A 5,604-nucleotide genomic window follows, 5' to 3' on the forward strand; every position below is an offset into this window, starting at 1 on the left:
CTATCCACGCTGCCATCTTCCTCGATCTCCCTAAGGCCCCCATCTACTCACACCACCATCTTCTTTGATCTTCCCATGCCCACACTATCCATACCACCATCTTCATTAACCCCCTCGCCCCTGTCTATGCTCCCCACTATCTTCCTATACCTCCCAGTGCCCTCGTCTATTCATGCCACCATTTTCCTTGACCTTCTGGTGACCCCCATGTATTCACGCCACTATCTGCCTCAACCTTCCTAGTGCCCCATCTATCCATGCCACATCACATGATACAACCAGTTTTCAAAAGAAACAGAACAAAAAAGGGAATTAAAACATTCATCCATTAATTCCATTGGCAGGTGATAACCCACAAGTATAGGGGATCGCAACAGTTTTCGAGGGTAGAGTATTAAACCCAAATTTATTGATTCGGCACAAGGGGAGCCAAAGAATATTCTCAAGTATTAGCAGCTGAGTTGTTAATTCAACCACACCTGAAAGACTTAATATCTACAGCAAAATATTTAGTAGCAAAATAGTATGGAAGTAACGATAACGATGGCAAAAGTAATAGTGGCAGTTTTGTAGCAATTGTAACAGGGGCAATGACAAAGTAACGTAGCAAAGATCAATATGTGAAAAGCTCGCAGGCAATGTATTAATGATGGATAATTATGTCGGATGGCATTCATCATGCAACAATTATAACCTAGGGTGACAATGAACTAGCTCCAATTCATCAATATAATGTAGGCATGTATTCCGAATATAGTCATATGTGCTTATGGAAAAGAACTTGAATGTCATCTTTTGACCTACCCTCCCATGGCAGCAGGGTCCTAATGGAAACTAAGGGATATTAAGGCTTCCTTTTAATAGAGAACCAGACCAAAGCATTAGCACTGTGAATACATGAAATCCTCAAACTACGGAAATCACCAAAAAGAATCCCAATTATTTCCACCTTGGGGTATGCAGATCATAACTTGTAATAGGTGTCTACAACTTGCAAGATAGGATCAAGAACACAAATATATTCATGAAAACATAATAGGTTCATATCTGAAATCATGGCACTCAGGCTCTAGTGACAAGCATTAAGCATAGCAAATTCATAGCAACATCAACCTTAGAACATAATGGATACTAGGGATCAAACCCTAACAAAACTAACTCGATTACATGATAAATATCATCCAACCCATCACCGTCCAGCAAGCTGATACGTCCATTTTGCATCATGCTTTTATATCGATATTTATTGCATTATGGGCTGTTATTACACATTATGTCACAATACTTATGCCTATTCTCTCTTATTTTACAAGGTTTACACGAAGAGGGAGAATGCCGACAGCTGGAATTATGGGCTGGAAAAGGAGCAAATATTAGAGACCTATTCTGCACAACTCAAAAAGTCCTGAAACTCCACGTAAGTCAGTTTTGGATTATATAAAAAATATTGGGCAAAGAAAACATCGGAGGGGGGCCACCCACCATCCACGAGGGTGGGGGTGCGCCCTACCCCCTGGGCGCGCCCCCCTGTCTCGTGGGCCCCCTGGCAGGCCTCTGATGCCCATCTTTGGCTATATGAAGTCTTTCGCCCTGGAAAAGATCATAAGCAAGCTCACGGGACGAAACTCCGCCGCCACGAGGCGGAACCAATCTAGGGCTCCGGCGGAGCTGTTCTGTTGGGGAAACATCCCTCCGGGAGGGGGAAATCATCACCATCATCATCACCACCGATCCTCTCATCGGGAGGGGGTCAATCTCCATCAACATCTTCACTAGCACCATCTCATCTCAAACCCTAGTTCATCGCTTGTATCCAATCTTTGTCTCAAAACCTCATATTGGTACCTATGGGTTGCTAGTAGTGTTGATTACTCCTTGTAGTTGATGCTAGTTGGTTTACTTGGTGGAAGATCATATGTTTAGATCCTTTATGCATATTAATACCCCTCTGATTATGAACATGAATATGATTTGTGAGTAGTTACGTTTGTTCCTGAGGACATGGGAGAAGTCTTGCTATAAGTAGTCATGTGAATTTGGTATTCGTTCGATATTTTGATGAGATGTATGTTGTCTCTCCTCTAGTGGTGTCATGTAAACATCGACTACATGACACTTCACCATTGTTTGGGCCTAGAGGAAGGTATTGGGGAGTAATAAGTAGATGATGGGTTGCTAGAGTGACAGAAGCTTAAACCCTAGTCTATGAGTTGCTTCGTAAGGGGCTGATTTGGATCCATATGTTTCATGTTATGGTTAGGTTTACCTTAATACTTCTTTTCTAGTTGCGGATGCTTGCAAGAGGGGTTAATCATAAGTGGGATGCTTCTCCAAGGAAGGGCAGTACCCAAGCACCGGTCCACCCACATATCAAATTATCAAATTACCGAACGAGAATCATATGAATGTGATGAAAACTAGCTTGACGATAATTCCCATGTGTCCTCGGGAGCGCTTTCCTTTATATAAGAGTTTGTCCAGGCTTGTCCTTTGCTACAAAAAGGATTGGGACATCTTGCTGCACCTTATTTACTTCCATTACTTGTTACCCCTTCCAATTTACCTTATCACAAAACTATCTGTTACCGATAATTTCAGTGCTGGCAGAGAATACCTTACTGAAAACCGCTTGTCATTTCCTTCTGCTCCTCGTTGGGTTCGACACTCTTACTTATCGAAAGTACTACGATAGATCCCTTATACTTCTGGGTCATCACAAGCCTATGAGGGAATTACTCATGCACGGCAGTGAGCATCATGAAATTGGTGATGGAGGAAGGTTGGTGATGATGATGGCGACGAATCCCCCTCTTCGGAGCCCCGAACGGACTCTAGATCAGCCTTCCCGATGAAGAACGGGAGGCGGCGGAGGATCCGTATCGTAAAACACGATGAATCCTTCTCTCTGATTTTTTTCCTCCCCGAACGTGAATATATATAGAGTTGGAGTTAGGGTCAGAGGAGGTCCAGGGGACCCACAAGGTAGGGGGGCGCGCCCTCCATCCTTGTGGATAGAATGTGGGCCCCCTCTGGTAGATTCTTTCGCCAATATTTTTTATTTATTCCAAAAATATTCTTTGTAAATTTTCAGGTCATTCTGAGAACTTCTATTTCTGCACAAAAATAACACCAAGGCAATTCTGCTGAAAACAGCGCCAGTCCGGGTTAGTTCCATTCAAATCATGCCAATTAGAGTCCAAAACAAGGGCAAAATAGTTTGGAAAAGTAGATACGATGGAGACGTATCAACTCCCTGATAACCGACAAGTATAGGGGATCGCAACAGTTTTCGAGGGTAGTGTATTCAATCCAAATTTATAGATTTGACACAAGGGGAGCCAAAGAATATTTGAAGGTATTAGCAGCTGAGTTGTCAATTCAACCACACATGGAGATTAATTATCTGCAGCAACGTGATCAGTAGCAAAGTAATATGATAGTTTTGATAATAGTGATAGCAGCAATGGTAACGGTAACAGTGATAGCAGTAGGTTTGTAGCAAGTGCAACAGTAACGATAGCAATAGTAACTTAGCAAGAACAATATAAGATAAATTCGTAGGCATTAGATCGGTAATTTGTTGGATGATATTCATCATGTGACAGTCATAACCTAGGGCCATACGGCACTAGCTCCAGTTCATAAATATAATGTAGGCATTATTCCATAAATAGTCATACGTGCTTATGGAAAGAACTTGCATGACATCTTTGTCCTACCCCCCCCCCCCATGGCAGCGGGGTCCAATTGGAAACTAAGGGATATTAAGGCCTCCTTTTAATAGAGAACCAGAACAAAGCATTAACACACGATGGATACATGAACTCCTCAAATTATGTTCATCACCGGGAGTGGTCCCGACTATTGTCACTCCGGGGTTGCCGGATCATAACAAATAGTAGGTGACTATAATTTGCAAGATCGGATCTAGAACATGGATATAATGGTGATAACATAAACAGTATAGATCTGAAATCATGGCACCCGGGCCCAAAGTGACAAGCATTAAGCATGGCAAAGTCATAGCAACATCAATCTCAGAAGATAGTGGATACTAGGGATCAAGACCTAACAAAACTAACTAGATTACATGATGAATCCCATCCAACTCCTCACCCACGACTAGCGAACCTACGAAGGAATTACTCACTCCCGGTGGGGAGCATCATGAATTGGCGATGGAGAAGGGTTGGTGACGACAACGAACGAAGACCCCCCTCTCCGGAGCCTCCATATGAAGAACATGAGGTGACGGCGGCTCCGTCTCGTGGATTGCAATAATTCTTTTTCCCTGATTTTTTCTCCAAATATGTGATTTTATAGTATCAGGGTTGAGGTCTACAGGGCCACCAGGTGAGGACAACACACGTGGGTGCACCAGGAGGGGGGGGCACCCTGGTGGGTTGTGCCCACCCAGGTGCCCCCCTCTAGTGGGTCTTGCCTCCAGAAATTCTCTTTATTGATATAAAAATTCCTCGCAAAGTTTCGTTCCATTCCGAGAACCTTCATTTCTGCACAAAAACAACACCATGGTAGTTGTGCTAAAAACAACGTCAGTCCGGGGTTAGGTTCATTCAAATCATGCAAATTAGAGTCAAAAACAAGAAAAACATTAGGAAAAGTAGATACATTGGAAACGTATCAACTCCCCCAAGCTTAAACCTTTGCTTCTCCTCAAGCAATTCAGTTGATAAATTGAAAGTGAAAAAGAAAAATTTTACAAACTCTTTTGCTCCTGTTGTTGTAAATATATATAGCCAGCATTCAGGTTTTTAGCAAAGATTATGGACTAACCATATTCACAATAACATTTAGGTCTCACATTTACTCATATTAGTGGCATAATTAACTTGCAAGTAATAATAATTATCTCGGATGACAACACTTTTTTCAAAACAATCATGATATGATATAACAAAATGGTATCTCACTAGCCCATTCCGAGACCGCAAAACATAAATGCAGAGCACCCCTGAAGATCAAGGACTGACTAGACATTGTAATTCATGGTAAAAGAGATCCAGTGACAGTCATACTCAATATCAATTAATAGCAAAGCATACAAATGAAAGTGGCGCTCTCTAACTGGTGCTTTTTATAAGAGGATGATGACTCAGCAATAAAAGTAAATAGATAGGCCCTTCACAGAGGGAAGCAGAGATTTGTAGAGGTGCCAGAGCTCGAGCTTTTTGAAATAGAGATGAATTTAATTTTGAGCGGTATGCTTTCATTGTCAACATAACAACCAAGAGATCTCGGTATCTTCCATGCTATATACATTATAGGTGGTTCCCAAATAGAATGGTAAAGTTTTTACTCCCCTCCACCAAAAAGCACACTCCACGGCGGGTCCAAAACAACGGGTACCGTCCATACAAACAACAGTCCCGAGGGAGTTTTGTTTGAATTTATATTTTTATTTTATTTGAGCATGGAACTGGGCATCCCGAATACCAGCCACTTTCTCGTGAATGACAAGTGAATCAACACTCATCGTGAGAATAACCCACCTAGCATGGAAGATATTGACAACCCCCAGTCGCTACATGAGCGATTCGGGCGTACAAAACAGATTATTATTTGAAGGTTTAGAGTTTGGCTCAT

Source organism: Triticum urartu, chromosome 6A, assembly GCF_056163025.1.
Source record: "Triticum urartu cultivar PI428250 chromosome 6A, HENAU_Tu73, whole genome shotgun sequence".
Classification (NCBI taxonomy): Eukaryota; Viridiplantae; Streptophyta; class Magnoliopsida; order Poales; family Poaceae; genus Triticum; species Triticum urartu.